This window comes from Agelaius tricolor, unplaced genomic scaffold, assembly GCF_023055355.1.
Source record: "Agelaius tricolor isolate 1412-34295 unplaced genomic scaffold, bAgeTri1.0.p SCAF_15, whole genome shotgun sequence".
In the NCBI taxonomy this organism is placed as follows: domain Eukaryota; kingdom Metazoa; phylum Chordata; class Aves; order Passeriformes; family Icteridae; genus Agelaius; species Agelaius tricolor.
This window is the reverse complement of record NW_027269275.1, coordinates 11039268-11058578: the sequence shown is the minus strand read 5'-3', so window position 1 is coordinate 11058578 and position 19311 is coordinate 11039268. Positions and strand designations below refer to the sequence as shown.

The following is a 19311-nucleotide window of genomic DNA, read 5'->3' as shown; positions in this document are numbered from 1 at the left end:
TTGAAATGATTGAAATAAAGAGTAATTTTTCACTTTTGAATTTGAATAAATTGCTCCATAATATTAATATCTAAAACTTGTTTGAATCAAATGCCGTTTCATTCACTGTTGAAAAAATAGTTAATGTTGACTGTCAGAAGCTATGGAGTTTACATCTGTACATCATAAATTTCACTATCATCTGCTCCTTTTTCTACTTAAAGAGAAAAAATAACGTCCCCTGCTTAAAAAAGAAAGGAAAAAAAGGGGCCTTTGAAGGCATCAGACCCTTTTGTTTGATGTGTGGAACAAGATTAATAAAAACGTGCCACTACATTAGCTTTTAAATAGCTAGCATGAGACAGTGCTGCTGTCTATACTCACCACAACTTTAATTTATGTAGATAACATATTTGAGACACATGATAGTTTTAGCTTTGAGTTGGGCATGTTTCTTGGGGAAGATCTCAGATTTGTGACTGTGTTTATCTTTTGTGCAAGGACAATTAACTGGGTAATGCCAAAACACAATAGCATTTGATATTTTGAAGAATAAAAGGAAAATATTTCACGTATCCAGCTGGTTTACAGATGTGTAAGCTTTATAGTCCATTCTCTTGCTCCAGCGTGGCATTGTGACTGTATGTCCAATACATCTAAAATTGATAAATATTGGAAAAGAAAATGCCTTTTCAAAAGTTAAGGATTTTTTTATTTATAATAATTTATATTAATAAAAATCATAATCAAATCTTGTAGTTGTAATCTTAGAATTGTAATATCTACATAAATATTAAATTATTTTCACATAGTTGACACACCTGCAGCATGTTTGAGTCCAGGCCTTCAGGTGTTACAAGTTACTAAGACCCTTTTATTATCAGAATTCAGTATGTTTAAAGTATAAGAGAGAATTAATAAAAATTATATTCTGCTGGCACCAAATACTTCAGATGGTGGAAAAGTGAACGAAAAACAAATAATCTCTTTAAGTATAGGATGGAAGTTTTTTCTGTCATGTCCTGTTTTATAATCAACAATAATCAAAGATGTTGATGTATTCTTTAAAGCTGCTGTATCTTAATGTTTATCTACCTACATTCTGTAATGTCAGTTATAGCAGAAGAAATTAATTTGGGCATTACACACTAAATCTGCTGCATTTTTGGAATTGAAAAAGCTGTTGTAGAAAGCTGATTTGCAAAACGAGTTCAACTTTTCAAAAGCCCATGATACATTTCTTTTTAAATTTGAAGCCTAAACGTTTGGGACAGTGTAGAAATTATCAAGGTTGTAAACAACTGGTTGAGAAAAGCAGTTCTCTTTCAGCAATGGAAGGGAAATTTCTCCGGTTTCAAGAGATATTTGGAATTTGGTCAGTACATTTCTCTACTTTTATCACATGAGCCAGTGTAAATGGAAAAAAAATATTCACAGTTCTTGATTTTGAGTCAATACTGAGTACATGAAAATGAACCACATATTACACTTCTCTCAAGCTGCTCCAAATGGAGGAAGGATTTTTAGTCTTAAATTTTGGGCTTTTTTTAGAAGAGTCTAGGAGGTCATCCCAGGCAGATTGTGAAGAATGAACTGGGCTGTCTGGCCACTGAAAGAGACTCCTGATGATTTAAAGAGAGAGCTTTGACTTAAATATACTAATTTACCAAAAAAAAGGGGTACCAGACCACCCTCATTTTATCAGTCTTGGATAAAGTTTCGGAGATTGTGCTGTTTTGTTCTCCGTGATTCAGTTTGAGCTTGTGTTCTTGAGTCCATGGAAATTAATTTAAAAGGCTATTGTAAGTAATGTTTTTCTTTATAACAAGTACAGTTTTATGAAAATATCATCAAATGTGCAATTACAGCTCTTGCCTTCTTTCTCCCATATGTGTTTGGAGACCTGCATGTGCACATGGAGGTGGTATGATGGGCAGCCTGTATGATGGGAGAGTTCCTGTGAGCAGGGGAATCCTAATGCAGTACAGCTCTGTAAAGTGTCCTAGCCTTAGGAGCTGGAAGCACCAGGAATCCCTGGAACCTCTTACTGCTCTTACCCTTTAGCATCCTACATCACACTTGTGCCATTAGATTTTTGTTCCATTCCTTTTTCCCCTGTGTTGTTTCATTTCTACCTCTTGCTGTACTTAGCCTTCTTCCCCTCCTTGGTGTAGTGCCTATATCCTTTCTGCCAAAGCAGCTCTTCTGTCAGCAGCTCAAATCTAGTTTTTCATAGGGTGAGCTATAGTAATTCCAGGGGAGACAGGTTTCACATGACTTTTTGGGTTCTTAAATAAAAAGCAATAAGTAAACTGTTCCATTTTAAATCATATGCAACTTTCTGGTAACTTACACCAGTAGGTTTTGGGTGATTTTGCCTCTTTCTTGGCAGCAGCTGAAAGGAAACATGGGCTTAGGACCCCAACTGTTATTTGAAGACATTGTTTCTAATATTCACAGTGAAAGGTGCATTTTGGAGAAGGATGAGTGTTTTCTGTGGCTCTTTTTTTGTTACAAGAGAATGGATCCAATGGTTTTCCAATTTCAAATAATTTGAATCTTTGAGACATGTCTACTAAATGTGAATAACTGTAAAATCCAAAATTTCTAGTTTAGATGGCACATAACATACTTACCTATTACAACTACTTTCTAGGAAATAGTATATTGAAAAAACTGAAGCTAACTTTATTCTGTCTGCAATCATTAAGCACTATCTATAGCCACATATGTATTTAACATAAATTTTCATACACTCATTTTATTAAACAGAAGATTGGCTTCTGTGCTCTGTTGTTTCAAGTCATAATTTGAATATTATTTACATTGAAATTCTTAGTGAATGAGGCTTTATTAAAGCATTTGTGGAATGTAGCCACTACATTGTTAACTAATATTCTGAAATTAGAGATTCTATCAGCATTCTTCATTTAATATTAAAATTGGTTAAATGTGCCTTAATGTCATCCATTGAAATAAATGAAAATATAAAAGAAATCAGAAGTCCCTTTTAAAAGTACTACTAGTAGGAAAATAGAACTGAATGTATTAGGATTATGGAACAATCACATATTTACAATGAAGGGTTAACAGAGCAGTGGCAAGCTCTGTGATTACCATAACTGTGGTCAACATTCATTTCTGCTTGCTGCTGCGGTGTTTTTTGGTCAGCATGTCTAACCACCATAACCACAGCAAAATCTTTTAATTGCTGTACAGATGTATTTCTTAGTTGTTTTCATCATGACTGAACTGAGGGTTTAATGTTGATGAGAGCACCAGGAGTGCCACCTTTCCCCAGCCATGCATTCAGTACATGGATCAAGTGCCTCCTGTTGAGCACATTGAGAATACATACACTAAATACTGCCAGGGACACACACCACTGTTGGAATATGCTCTGTTGTAACATTCTACTAGGTGTAATTTATTTTATTTTTTCCTGGATATTCCTTTCTTTTCATAGAGCCTAAAGAACTTAAAAACCAACCATGATGCTTAGCAAAAGGTGATGAGCTGAATGGATAGCTTAAAAGGGGGCAGTTAAAGTAGTTCCATCTTCAAAACAAATTGCAATCAGTAGCTATTTCAAACAGAGGGACAGAGGAGGTGAGGCTGTGGGCTAGAGCTAGAATCTTTTACTTTAGGTAGTGCATACAGATAAGGGAAAAATAAATGTTGGGGTACATTTCAACAGAGGAGATGTGAATAGACCTTTCAAACATATTTAGAAGAGTGGTACTGCATATATTTTTATCCTATTCAAAAGAAAAACTTCTGACCAAAATGCTGTTTGTGTTCATAGAACTGTGAACCACACCTGATCCAAACCACCAGTCTTTGGACAATATTTGAAATTAAAGCATAAGATATCATGTCAATCCTGGTACTAAAAAAGTGGTTTATTAATAGAAAAAACCCATAATACTTGGTTTATTGATCATGTATTGCTAGTTTCTAGTATTCTTTGAACCTGATTTAATTAGAGTACAGTGTTACATCTTATGCAGCAGTTCAAATCATTCTATGTCTAGTGACTCTGAGAGACTTCTGTCATCACTAACAAGTTGTCCAGATACAGGGCTAAACATCAGATGGGGAATGGTTTCTTCCCCATTTTCTTCTATGTGTGAGGAATAAAAATGTGAAAACCTACTTGATTTTTCTTGCATTTTGTACCAACTTAGTTTTACCACCTGTTTTACCTGTTGTAAATAAATGTATTTTACGTGACCCAAGTTTACCTCATAGATATTTTTGCCAAGCATTTTAAATGTTGTAATGCATGGAGGGTAGATATTCTCTATTTAAGTGTCTCATGTCCTTAAACCAGATCCTGCTGTAGTGAGTGTTTTGGAAGCAAGGGTGTGTTGTTTCTATAATGTCACTAAAAATATTTTCTATTGGCAAAAGCCTTGCTCTAGCTAATACTGATATTCACTTCCTGGAAGGGAATTTAAACATAGAACACTCCAGGTTTTTATATTATTTTGCATAAGACAGAATGTGATTAGATTGTTGATCAACTGCAACATGCTACTCTCAGCTTCATCTAAACAGCATGGAAAAGACTTTGGGCTAATGTAAATAAATCCATGTGGATTTATCTTTTAAAGCTTCCAAGAGACAGTTGTATTAAAAGAACAAATAATAGCCTGACACTAAAAATTATTTGCTATTTCTGTTCACACATTCATTGTAATTTCATTTTGTGCTGTGCATTACTTGAAACTTCTGTCTTCATTTTAATTACAGGAAAGAATAAACAATCCAGAAAAAGAGATTGAACTCTTGAACAAAAACTATGATAAGCTGTGTAAGGTAAGTTAGGATTTCTGCATACAGAAAATTTGATTCTGGTTCTTTTTTCATAGATCTTAATATACTGTGTGCTGTAATGTGTTCATATATATTTTGTGCTTTTGCACACATGTAACTCTGCTCAGGCTGCTGTTCATCATATGACTGTATATGGAAACTCTCATGTGCTCTGCTGTATTTCATCAGCTCTGTTAAAACTTCTAACAGCTTAAAACTTTTTTTTTTACTTAGGAGGTGCAACAGTTGTATAATCACAAAATTTAGAGTTTTGTATGGAGAAGTTGGTCACTTGTCACTCACTTAGGTTAATTGCTGGAGATTTCTCCAGAATTTGATCATGTCACAAAAATTTCTGATGATCTTTTTGTTTATTCTCGATTATTTATTCAGAGAAATAATTCTTACTAATAAATCAACCTAACAATCTTGGCTTGAAATTTTCTGTTCTACTTATAAACATAATGGGATGACTTAAAAAAATATTAAACAAGAGAAATTGAAAATGAGCTTCCATTATAGCAAGTAGTCTATACTATGGTGTTTCTTTCACTAAAATGATCTGTCTTTTCATATACTCTCATTTAAACACTGATTCATCTTTCATCATTCCATGTTATTGTATAGGTATCAATAAATTAGAAAGAGAAGGTTATATAGCTACTATTTGGCTATATAACTTTTTTGGTTGCCTATTTGAACAATACAACTTTACTAGAGCTTGACTGGGCTAGCAGTAGATAGGCCAGTGTCCACAGGTGCCACTTAATTAATAATTAATTAATAATTCTTTTTCAACTTTTAAATGGAGGCAAAGGTGCATAAACCCATTCTTTGCTAAAGTTTTTTTCAGGAAATTTTTTGATGTTGATGGGAATTTTGCCAAAGCCAAGACTGAAGAAATGGATCTGAAAAGTTTGCAAAGAACAAGTATGAATTTGTCAGTTGACTCTTATTATTTAGTCAGTATCCAAGAAAACAATTCATTTGTATAAAAGGTTTGGAGGAATTGTTTTCATATGACCTTGTAATGCAAATCTAGCAATGCTTAAACTCCCTCCAAAGGAAATGGTGCCAGATGTGGTTGACCATTATAGTTACACAGATGGCTTCAACTCCAGTGAAATACAGTAAATATGAAAGAAATTCCACATGAATTCAAGTAAATGTAACCTTAAAATTTGAAAGAAGAAAGCAACACACGTGGACTCAATTCACACTGACATAAACATTAGCACTATATGGGTTCAGATAAAACCTGTCTTCTAAAATGGTCTTCATTTAAACATCTAAATTCTTAACAGCCATAATAATAATGCTTAATGATTCTTCTGCCAGCTCAGTCTTCTAAAAAACTGAACTAATACCTGGCTGCACCCTACTGTGAAGTAATTGTACCTAAAGCTGATGAACTCACATATAACTGGGAGTTGTGGTCATTCAAACTTGAAAACATTTTCAGAAGTGTGGAAACTGACAGTATTTCTTTTCTTTTGAAGAGACTTGTGTTTTCCTTATGGAAGCCAATCAAACTCCAAGCCATTAGAGAACACAGTGTCTCTTCTGTACTTTGCAATACTGTGGAGTGGTAGTGGATTCAGTGCATTATATTGCCTGTATATTACCTTCAACATTATAGGAGAGTGATGCATGTATGACTGCAGGACTTAGAAGCTCAGCTTTAGCTCATGCATGCTGTGAAAACAGTCACACTATGAAATGCTCTATGCCTAGAGAACTGTGTACATAGGTTAGATATAGTATGAAAAAAAGACAAAATACAGGGATTTAGAATGTTTTCATGAATAATACATATAGGAATACAAACCCTATATACTTTAGGGTTTACAATTCATGCTATAATATTTTATTTCTTTAATCTTGAAGTCATTCTTCAAATATATGAGATATAAATGCACTTATAGGTGCTCAGAATTCTCAGTCAGCATGTAGAGTCTGAACCTGTGTGGGCTGTCCTCATGTGTCCTATGTGTTCTGCAGCATCTCTTCCTCCTCTCTTTTTCTGGTCAAGGCTTGTTACATAGATCTCTTCTAGAGATAGGTGGATAAAAAAAAATAGATATCGGAAGATTTGTAATACATTGATTTATGTAAAATATAGTTTTTTAGCTGACAAGCTTCACCAAAGAGTTGAGGAACTGACTTTTTTTGTTTACAGAACCCTGCAGTTACTAATTTTTCATGTAGTACAAAAGTGAATAAACTGCTTTGTGCTCGGTGAAGATCTACATTTTGTTCAGTAAATAAGAATGCAAATATAATAATATGAAGACTATACCACTCACTGTCTAATTTATATGAAAACTCATTGCACAGCTTTGTCTTTTCGCCTACTGAGAATTACACTGTAAATTATATAATGTACTTAATTTAGTTTTAATCCGAGTAACGCTTTTTGTTGTGGTTTCAGCAGTTCTAGTTCTGTGTCCATGCAATGCTCACTGCACATAGATTGGTAGTTTACAAGTAAATAATGTGTTACAGGCAAAGAAGTCATTCTAATTTCTTGGCCCACCTCTGTTTTTTTTCTTTAAAGTAGGAGAACGATTACTTTAAATGTGCTTCTTAATCAGTATCAGAATTGTTGTTTTACAGTATGAGAAAACTGTTGTCACTTTGTGGTCAACATTTTTCTTTGAACAGGCAACTGACTTTATGCTCTGCATGTTTCACAGATTTAAAAGAAATCAGGCGGATGATCCCAGTTCTCTACACTAAGAGGTTTTGTATGCGGAAAGAATGGTTTTGTTAGTTGTCAGTTGCTGAGGTTTTGAGTTGTGGATTATTCTGGGATATGCATCTGAATTCCTTTTCTAGTCCCACAAATGCTGCATGCTTCCAGCTTTTTGACTTTGGATCTCTAAATTAAGGCCAGTTCCTTTGCTCATCCCACAAACTCTTTCATGTTTTTTAACCGCAGCCTGAGAAAGGCGCCTTGGTTTCAACAGCAGCAGACCAGCATGTGTTTACTTAATTCCTAAGACATGATGACAGTGGTCTCTGTGCCACTAAAAGCTTTTTTCTTTATTATTTTCTGTTGAAGCTGATTTCTAAAAGTTTTTCACATGCCATATGTTTTATTACAGTGTCTTCTGTATGACCCAGGAACAGCAATGGAAATCAAAGGAACAGCAAATGAAACTGCAAATTGCTGAACTAGAGATGGCTATCAAATCTGATTTAGCAGACAAAAATGCAATCCTTGACAAGATCAAAGTAGAAAGAGGTATTTTTCTGAAAAAAATCTAATATTTTCTCAAGATGTGAGGTCATACCTATGTTGAAGTTCAGGAATATTGCCCAGAAAAGTGTCGTTTCTATTGCTGGTGATTTCAAAGCTGCCTTTTAAGTGAACATTTGTACAATATGCTAAGGTTATAACTAGCTATTAAGTACAAAAATTCACCAAATACAGTTTATATGCTGAATGAGGCTCATGCTTTTTCAGCTGCATTTATTCTTCTTCTGTTGGGTTAATACTTACTCTTTATTCAGTGTTTCTTCTCTCCTCTACATTGAAAGCTCTTACAGAAAAGAGGCCCATCTGACAGTCTCCCTCAAATTAAAAGCCACTATTCTATTTACTGTGCAAAGTTACACAAAGCCTATACAGGCCTTGAGCCATGTTTAATTGTCTTTCAACTTCATTAATTCAGAAGTTTTTAATATTTTCAGTATACACTGATTTTTATTTACAGCTGTGTACATTTACAATAATACATTTTTCTTCTAATCTACTCAAGAGATTATTTCATATGTGTCTTTCCCATGCTGTAGGGGCAACTTCTCAGTGAATATTTAAGACTTTGCAATCTCTCTTTGTATCTCAATGCTGTGTTATATACTGTAGCAATATATAAAGTTTACAAAAGAAGAGCACAGGCTGGAAGTAACCTAAATATTTTTAATTTGATTCTTCAAATGTGTATTCTTTAAAAAGTGTATTTATTTAAATGTATATATAAAAATATATAAAGTTTACAAAAGAAGAGCACAGGCTGGAAGTAACCTGAATATTTTTAATTTGATTCTTCAAATGTGTATTTTTTAAAAAGTGTATTTCTGTGAACAATCTAATAGAATGAAGTGGACCAACTTGTGAATAATTCTTCTTATGAGTATGGCTTCAGTTCATCATGTGCTTACTATTAAGATTCTGAGTAGCTTTATTGACATCTAATACTAAATTGATCATTTAAACTTTTTTTTTGACCACAGCAAGTGTTAGCGAAATTGCCCTTAAGTGATACTAATATGAATAAAGATACCTTAAGCTACATTAATATGAAGTTACAACACACCAGTTGTTACTGATAGCTTGATTATATAATGCTAAATTTAAAATTATATTCAGAGCATGAAAATATCATGGGCTGTACTATTATTTGGTTAAGCTGAATTTGGAAAATTAGGCAACACTTTCCATCTTCTGTCCTTCTATGTTTAAGTGCAATCTTTTAGGTGCATGCCTAATGTTTAAGTGGCAATGTTTGCCTTCCCCAGATTGGCACTTCACAGCTTCTTGTACCCCTGGCTGTATCACCAGGGTACTACACTTTTAATTGTCATTAAGCTGCTGCAGCTTGCATAGATATTCTAATCCCCTTCAAGCCCTGTGTATCTAGGATGTGATTACAGCTGTTTATCATTGCTCCTGCAGAAGTATTCACAGAATCACAGAATGGTTCACGTTGGCAGGGATCACGGGGGGATCATCTCACAGAATTGTAGAACGTACTGAGTTGGAAGGCACCCACAGGGATCACCAAAGTCCAGCTTCTGGCCCTGCACATTTGCTCTTGTTTGGATGGAGTTTGTTTTGCCTTCCCTCTAAAAATTACCAGTATCTAGCAGAGGGAAATAAGGAATAAATGGAATGACTTTGGCATATAGCTAAATAGGTATTGTGAACAAGTGGTTTGGCCAATTAAAGGAACACTATCGAAGGTTTTGGCAAAAGCAGGGTTTAATATGAATTTGTGAAAACATGGCTTTACTGAGTTTGTTGGCAAGGCTCACTTACTACACAGATTTAAAGCATACAAAGGAAGATTAAATTAGAAAAAAATTGGAATGATTTATACTAAATTCAGGAATGCAAAGGGGGCAAGTGTGCCAAGATATGGATGCAAACATAAGGGTACAAAAGAGTTTAGCAGCACTTAATGACTATTTTAACATTTACCAAGCAATCTCATAGGGTTCACTGCAGTTATAACAATGACCTGGCTGTAGGTGTGAGATATGAACATTCCCACCATAATCCATTCCCATGCACAGCTAAAGTGATGTGTGCACCTATTTCCATGTGTGTGCAGGTACCCATCAACCTAAGAGGGACCTACCGTGGGTTCAGTGAATAAATCACATCAAATCCCTTTGTGTGTCCCACCAAGCAGGTTTAGACCTCATGGATTCTGGAAATGTGTGGGTGGGGATCAGCCCAGGCTTTGCTGCCTGCCATGGTCCTTCCAGCGGGGCAGATGTGATGTGTGGGAGGTGCCCATGCAGAGGGAGGTGCTGGCACTGCTGCAGCTCTCCAGGAGAGCACAGCAGGGTCTCACTTCTGTGGGATTTAACATGACTGACTTCACTGAGTCATCACTGAGTTTCCACCCTGGACACAACCCTGCAGTGTTGTATCCATTGATGAGATGTTGTTGTACATAATTGTACTCAAAGGGAACCAAGGGAGTAAGATTACCTCAGAGAAAGTTATGTACTAAAGATATTTTACCTTAGAGAATGTTTGCATTATGTGACAAGGCTGATTCTTTTTTATATTATATTAGTTTGCTTTTGAAACAGAAAGTATTGTATAATTTAGTTGTAAAATTGCTAACTGCATAAGGTAGTAGTGGAGCAGGTTTTCTTGGTTTTGTTTTTTTTTAAACTGAGTCTTGTAGAACTGAAAGAGCTGAAATATAAATGAATCTGGAAACCTAAGAGGCTGAATATATGTTGACAGGTACCAAGTGATTATAATAGTTATGTTTTCACAAATATACATCGTTAGAGAATTTCTTTTTACTGTATCAATTATTTGTTACTGCAGTTGACAACTTCTCATTGTTTCCTGTGCTGCATAAGCAATGCCATTGTTTAAAGACTTTGCATATTGGCCATAACTCTTCAAGTTTTGAACTTTAGTAAGTTTTACTATTCAAGGGGTGCTATAAGACTGTAAGTTTATCTTTTTATGTAGCATATGGGACAGGAGGTTAAACAAAAAGGCTAGCAGATGATAAGGTGGAGATGGCTGAAGAAATTTAACAGGAGACAGAAAAGCTCTCACATCTGTCAGAGGAGCAGTTAGCTGACCAAACATCAATTACTTCTGGAAATGAGAGAGAAGTAACTGAAGGATTGGAACCAGAAGGTAGAATTCATCTTTATGAATAAGTAACTGTATTTTGTTAATAAATCTATGTCTCTTTCCATTTTCTTAAGCATTTCTTACTAGCAGTGGGGGCTGCCTCGTTATGAGAAGCTCCATGACAGAAATTATATTCTGGTGTACTTTATAGCTGAAGCTGGGTAGTGGATATGGTGGTGTTATTTTCTTCCCAAATGGAAACTGTATCATAATTGAATGCAAAAATCTGGTATCTGACCTAGATTCATAAAATATTAAGGGAAACCTGGCTTCTATTTTAAATGTCTTTATATTCTCCCTTAGAACTATGCTGTTCTAAAGACCATTTTAATGAATATGCTCCTTTTGTCTGCAGATAACAGCCAATGCTGGTATTGGAAATCCTTTCAGACAGAGAGAGGGGTAGTATGTCTTATCATATTCGTGACTTAAAGTTGTTAGAGGGAGATTTATTTAAAGATTATAAAAGGCAGGTCATCCTGTTCCACCTCTGAGCTTAAACTGTTTATCATTGAAATAAACCAAGTCCACAATACCAAGTTTACAGTAAAAGCACAAACAGAATGCTAAAATTTCATGTTCATTTGTTTGCAGCTTCTGTGTAAGAATACATTAGAAAAATTGGAAAAATATGATGTTGAATCCCTGTTGTGTTTATAAGGAATTTGCTTCAGAGAAGAAAAACCCAAAATGCTCTGAAATAATCCACCTGCATACAGAACTATTTTTTTCTTTAAAAAAAGGATAAATTATTCTTTATGTGTGCCTGGTGTTAAGCATAGTCAGAGGAAATCCACAAATTCAGGCCATAATCCTGTATAAAGCTAACAGTTGTTCATACCTCAATTCATCACAGGACTTCTATCATTCCAGTCCTCAACTTTCATCTGGGAAGCACTACTTTTTTATTTTTACAAACCAGAAAAAAATACAGTTTAGATGACTATAAAGGTCATTGATTTGCAGGGTTAATCTTCTGCAAGGAAGAGAAGATTTGCCTGGCACTTATTCTTCATTTGTTAGTAAAGCACCTCTATTGCTATCAGGCTCCTCAGCAGAGCTCAGATGGGCTACAGTAAAGGGGTTTAACCACATTGATTCTTCCAGTGTTTTTCACATCAAGGTGATAGTGCTCTTGAAGCAATAAAATCTGACAGAAATGACTGTATTATTTCAAGTCCATTGTCCAGTAATATTAAACAGCTGAGTCAGAATGTATATGGCAATTATTTGGCCAGACTAAAAAATATTTTAAACCTAATGCTGTCTAGGAGTAGCTTTGCTGTATCTAACATCAGTTTTCAGTAAAGTTATATATGTACAGTATCAAATCACTTCAGTGTACTTCTTTTTCTATTATTATTTGTGGGCAAGTGCACTAATCATGTTCTCTTGACTTATCCTTAAAACCAGCAATTAATTACCACAAAGACATATATAAAAAATAAGATGACATTAATAAAAATTTGGAAAATTTTCTTTGAACATTATTTCAGTAGGAAAGTTCTGGAAAAAAAAAAGAATATTTCATACTTTTTGATCTAACCTTGACTGAACAATGCTAAAAAATATAAAACTAGTAAGTAAAATTGATGACAGTGCTTCTAACAGTTAATACTTCTCTGATCTGTCTCAGCCTTCTTTTAAAGGACCAGGGCTGTACTGTTAGATCCTATCAGATTTCATGGTTTGTTATGTTCTGCAGTGTGATATCCTAGAGGTAGCTTGATTTTTTTTAAAATGCTCTTTTCAAGGCTGTGAAACATCCTACAAAGCAACTAGCAACAAGAAGCAATTCTTTGTATGAGAAATATAGCTGTTCTTTGTTTAAGCTGTAGAAGAGGTTTAGAAATGCAATCACTCATATATTCTTCATAAAGCTGCAGAGAGTACTTTTGAAGATGGAATTGCATTGCTTATATGTATAATGTTAAAAACAATGTCACCTGTAGTTTTGAGAACTAAAATTAGTGCTACTTATCTCTATTAAGTCAAAATATAATACACTTCTTCTATAATTTTCTAGTAATGTATTTTATTTTATCACAATCATTTAAGAGCACTTCTGTGAGAACTTTGTGTGTAGATCCATTTCAGGTTCATCAATTTCTACCTTTCCCCATTGATCTGTTCTTGTGGTAACAAAGATTCATGTTCATGAAGGGTAGATGAAACAAACATCTGAACTATTAAGACAACAAGTATATTTGATACAGATTGGATTTTAAAAATATGCATTGGTTTGTATGAATTCTTGGGTTAATTTTGGAATGCAGCATGTCAAAATTGTTACTGAATTTGTATTTTTTTAAGATCAAAAATCACTGCTTTTTATCTTTTGAGATAAATATCCTGCTGGTAATCAAACGCTGTAAATAAAACTTGTGATTTTTGGAGATCGTTATGCTAATTATCCCCTAGATCTGAGTTGTATGCCAAACTGTTTAAGCCATTTAAGATCACACTGAGGTTTTCTGGCATGTTGCAAATTAGACAGTTCATGGTTATTTCTTAGATATGTTGATCACAAAGGGTATCTAACAGATTTTCCACTACTTAACTGTACCACTTGCTTCTTTCTCTTTTCTTCTTGTCTATGATGTATGATTAATCATAGATTACTTCATTTTGTTTCATTTCATTTACAACATTTATGAGCTTCACTTTGTCGGTATGAAATACTTGTCCCCTTCTTTCCTTTCCAAAGTGGCATAATTAGTGTTAGCATCTTTTTTAACAGGCTACATAAAGTTTAGTGGCTGGATTAAATCAAGTCATTAACATAATGTGCTATACAATTTGCCCCTATCTCTTTTCGTTTCCAGTACATCAAAGTGCCACAGAGTGCCAGTGTAATTGGGCCTTGCTAGCTTGTCAGGTTCAGTCAGGCTGATGGCTGCTGCTTCTACTAAAAAGCTTCCAGGCATGATAATTAATAGAGAAAAGAAGTCTAAGAAATGTAAAAGTTTGGACAGTTCTCTATGAATATTTCATACATTTGAATAATCAGAAGTTAACATTATCAATTTGATGTATAATACATTGATTAAAAGCCTTGTTTCAGATCCTCAAAATAGACATCAAAACTGGGAATTTGCATTTTCTTTGGCATGGTCTTTATATTAAAAAAAATAAATTAAAAAAATCTTTTCTCTTCCATCCCCTCCTCCTTTACACTCCCACATCTACACCAAACCCTTTCAGGAAATTATATAGCATTCAGTTTTCACAATAAGATTTACTGCTGTCAACTTCCAAGTTGTCTTAAAATGTGCCATGAGGCAATTACTGGCATGCCCAATTTGTTTGGTAGTGGTTCTGGTTTTTTCTCTCTTTTTTTTTTGCCGATGCCATAAGTGCATTCTCTTGCTCTAAGGTCTCGAGTTGTAACTAATTTTGACATGAAAATCTTTCTTCAACAGCAAAAAAGCAATACCAAGTGCTCCCTCTAGAACCTGGTGAAGAGCACAAGCTTATGCTAAGGTGAGAAGCTGTAAAGCTTCAAGTTTATGTATAGCAAGGCAATAAAAACTATTCCTTTTATTATGGGTTTTTTGGATATAATTACTTGAATAGTGTATTTCCACCTATGTGCTAGCTGTATTAATTTAAAAAAGGAAATTACTTGGATATTGTATTGCAGTTTTAAATTTTGGCTGATATGATTCCTCTTTACACTTATTTTCTGCAGGACCTGAATGTCTTTAGTGTAATTCAGGGAGATATTTGAGTGTTCAATTTTTTTTTTCTCAACTTGGCTTGTTTTGTGAATTTAATCTGAATTTAGAGAATTAAATGTCAGGGTTTTAGTATTACTCTGTGTTACTGAGTTGGCTCAATTCTAACATGCCAGAAATCCTAATCCTTTGTATTCTCCTACTCCTGTATAGAACTAACCTCTGTTGCTTTGTGTTTTTCTTCTGTAAGAAATTGGGGAATTAAAAGTGCTGCACCAGCGTATTTAATAAAACAAGAAATAAAATCTATGAAACAGAACCATCTTATCAGACTATGATAACAGCAACCTGTTAAACTTTGTAGTCAGTACTTTCAAGGAGTACTGATTGGTCTAAGATTAAAAAGAACCATTTGCCATTCTCCATCTTTGAGGTGGTTGTTTGCTGGGGGTCACTATAATCCTGAAACTAAAGTAAAAGTGAGTTTAAAGTATCCAGGAAATACCTAAGCTGTGTTTTGCAACTGATAAAGTGTGAGATGACAGAAGTTTGAGTAGACCCTATGCTGAAATGATGGACTTACAACTTCTATCTACCCCTTGTCAAATACCCTTTGAAGTTGTAATTGAAAGCATGTACTGCAAGTCATTCTTTGAGATAGAAGAAACGAAAGAGGGAGAAATAATACCAAACAACACCAAACAGAGCTTTTAAAATGATTCAAAACTACAGAATCTTAAGTCATTGCCTATTATTTTTTAGGTAACAAATAAAACAAATTAGTCAGAATATGAAATTAAGTAGAACGCCAGATTTAAGGCTGAATATCTTTTTTTCCTCAAGGAATTTTCTGCCTTTCATGCCTTTTTAACTTAAGAATTATGCTTCCCTTTCAAATGAAAGGTAGTTGTAAGTTTACACAACATTTGAATTTCTTAATTATGTGACTGTTTGGTACCTGTGTAGCTAACTGGCTTTGAGATTTGACAGAGTTGGTTTTTATTTTTTCTGATGGATCAATCGAAGATGAGTGATTAAACATTAAAAAAAGTTAAGTTTTCTCTTTGAGACAGTCTGCAGGAGTAGGTGTACCTTCATTCAGGACAGTAACAATATTGCTAATGAAGTTTTCCCAGCTTCTTGGGGAGAAAATAAAATTCTGAATTATGCAAGTTTGTATCTCACCAATCAAACAGTTTCAGATATATTCATATTTTTGTATTATTCATCCCTGGAAACAGTTTATCTTTAAAGTCTATTAGTTGTGGCTGTGCCATGGGCAAGGTGCAAAACCAAATCTTTAAAACCAATTCCACTTGAGGAGAAGCATTGAACAATTCTATGGTTTTTCTTCAGAAAGGGTGTGAGGTGAGCTGAAGAGAAAGCAAGGACTGTGCAAGTGATCTAAAGTTCTATTATGAGCAAGGTGCAACTGTGACTTCATGATCAGATACGTAGTTGTCATGGTTGTGGTAGGAAAGCACATTTCCCTCTAGAGCCTTCTATTTTCTAAAATCTTTGGTGCTTTAGAGCTGCTTAGGAGTTGTTATTTTGGAAAGGGAAAGAGTGCATGGCTGGTACATTACAGATTTGCATAGAGAGTCAGTACCTAATCATTGGCTCAAGCTGTAGCAAGTAATTAATGCCTTAGAAGATATTAAAGATGAATTTATGCTGGTCTAAAAAATGATGAAATTTGGACTCTGCACCAGATAAAAAGGCAGCAACCAGAGTTCCCTTCATTGTCACAAATAGATCTCTTTATTCAGTGTGTTCTTAATTCCAGCAAGAGCTGAAGGGGTTGCATGGAGCCTTGTCATGGTGCTGATCTTGGGCCATTTCATTCTTCTCCTGGCACTTGGCAGGACAGGGATGCTGGGAGAAGATTTTCTGTGCCTTTCCCCTTCAGCAGGGATGCAGTTCCACAAGAGTCATTCAACAAGGAGAGAGAGATCTCTGCCCCAGGTCTTAGGGAGAGTCTGAGCTGTATGCACTTTCATAAAGTCCCATCCATGTGGAGAAGGAACAGGGAGCATTTCTTTATCCCTCCTCCTGTTCTCACATCTACACCAGTGTGGGGGAAAGGGAAAAATAGAACATGTTATTCCTCACATGAAAAGTCACTGCATACACGACTAGAGTAATTTATTTGCAATATGTATTTTTATGTGGACATGATTCTGTGTTGCCCTGTTAATCATAATTACTTAATGAGTGGTGTTTGTGTCTCTGTACACTTGAATTACATTGATGTTCCTGTAATAGCATTTTTTGTGGCTCTGTTCTATTGTTAATAAGATGATCACAGGAATTCAGCACTTGATAGAGGAAGAGGATTATTTCTCATTCAGTAATATATTTGTTAATCAATATTCATAGTGATTGAAATACTGATAGCAAATGGATGATTACTTGTGGTTATTGGAGAATAGCTTGTAGTTTATCTTATATGCTCTTTTCTTGAAATAGAAATGAATAAGTGGACTCTGGAAATAAATATATACAATGCTAAGGAGTAAAGCATGCATTTCTTTGAGCACTGGTAGATACAGGATTCAAGTTGATCTTACAGTTTAGAAGTTCCCTTTATTTTGAGTTTTCAAGGCAATATATTAGTTAAAACTAATATGTGTAAAAAATGTAAGCGATGTAAAAAATAGGAGCGTTGGTCCTTTAAGCCAGGTATTTTCAACTCAGCTTTTCTGTGCAGAAAGGACAAAGTTATTTTTTAAAGCACTTCTGTTGGATACTGTTGTTGAGCATTTGAGACAGTTGGAATTCTATTTTTCATATCAAAGTGTTAGCCTTTTATTGTAACCAAAAAGGAAATCAAAATATGGAATATACAGCTGAAGATGGTAGTCAACACTAATTACAGAATTAAAACAGGGATTTTTAATCTCAGAAATCAGAAAGGCGAGAAAAGTTGAGATTTTGAATTTGGATGTGATGTCCAATGTATTTAGTACTTACCCTAAAGAGTTTGGTGATTCTTCCAAATGCTTTGGGTAGCATTAATTACAAAGAGTCAATATCAAATGTAGACAAAGCATTTTGACATAGACTAAGTATTTTACCCATGTTTTGTTTTGCTAACCTGAAATGAAAGCACTGAACCAATTTCTTTGAGACATTTTTGAAAGTGTTTAATCTTCTTCAATATCTACCTATTCTCTGTGTTAGGTGAAATTTTGTATTATCTTTTGTTTTAAATGCTAAATGTGAAAACTAATTTTATTCCCATTAAATAGAATTATTTGTGGGCAGTAGTTGACAAACTATCCATTGTTCATTTGAACAGTACCTAATAAATAAGAAAAGGCTTTAAAAAAAAAGCAGCTTAGGAATAGATTTAAATAACATATTTCACTCTGCATCATAGAAATATAAATGGTTGTTTAAAAACGAATTCATATCATATATTGGATGCTACATATATTTTCAGCATGGCTTTATAATGTGAGTGGTTTTGTATTAATGATGAAATATGACGTGAGCTAATTATGTTCTAAAGCAGTTTTATATTTTTGGTTTGTAAATATCTTTTCTAATCTGCTTGTGTTCTGCTTTGTATATGTTATATTCACGTCTAATATCAATAAAACTGGGACTCAAAATAGTCTTGACTGTTAAGCTCCAAGATAATTTGTTATTTTTTCTTATAATTTTCTAATAGTATGGCTCAGTCATTTGCTTCAGTTTAAGTAAGAAAGCAGAATACCTGAATTTATCCCACTAGCCTTGAAAAAGTGTAATATTCTTTGCCTACTGTATGCAATTACAAGTGTTAAATATGTCAAACAAATTTTAAGATATGTAAAAGGAACACTTTATAATACAGGATATTGTATTTGGACTTGATTCATAAGCTACTGTCTGTGTACAAACTAGTCTGACATAGCTGCTAAATACTTTGGGGTGAACAAAACCACTCAGCATATCCCTTTAAATACAGATGCTAATACATCTGTTCAGTGCAAGAAGAAAAGAGTTGTTTCTGGAGTAAAATTAGACAATAGAGCCAATTTCATTTTTTATGCATGTGAATGTAGAGTGCTTGAGGTTATTAGTTGAAACTGAGTAACCTTTCCAGGCTTTCATCTCCTTCTTTTCAAATTTGAATATGAAAAGCATATTCAAGTCAGAGACCATCACTTTAATGACATTTGGCAGTCATTTGATTTATTAGATTTTAGAAAAAAAAATTCCTTTTAAATATTTCATCATTCTATGCTAATCCCAGTAATATTGCCAGCTGAAGCCATGTACCTGTATTAGTGGAGACAGAATGGTGTGGAATTTTTTCTGTCATCCTAGTAAAATTTCCATGAATCTACTGAATAATAAAACAACCTTATTGAAATATTCAGATTTGGGTTTTTAGTTAAAGTGTCTTAGGATACATAATAAAAGGAAATGTCTTTTGAAAGGAGGGGGTAA

The 19311-nt window shown here is 34.3% G+C and overlaps 1 long non-coding RNA gene across 10 annotated transcripts in view; it reads left to right on the top strand.

Annotated features, from left to right (window-relative positions):
* Positions 1 to 19311, top strand: part of LOC139596276 (uncharacterized) — a 50417-nt gene that overhangs the window by 13167 nt on the left and 17939 nt on the right. For 9 of the 10 annotated variants that reach the window (XR_011681295.1, XR_011681292.1, XR_011681290.1 and 6 more), the window contains 2 exons: positions 4735 to 4800; positions 7905 to 8044. This is a non-coding gene — a long non-coding RNA (uncharacterized lncRNA). Of the gene's footprint in view, positions 1 to 4734; positions 4801 to 7904; positions 8045 to 16657; positions 19235 to 19311 lie in introns of those variants that run through there. The other variant, XR_011681294.1, reaches the window with a different exon arrangement.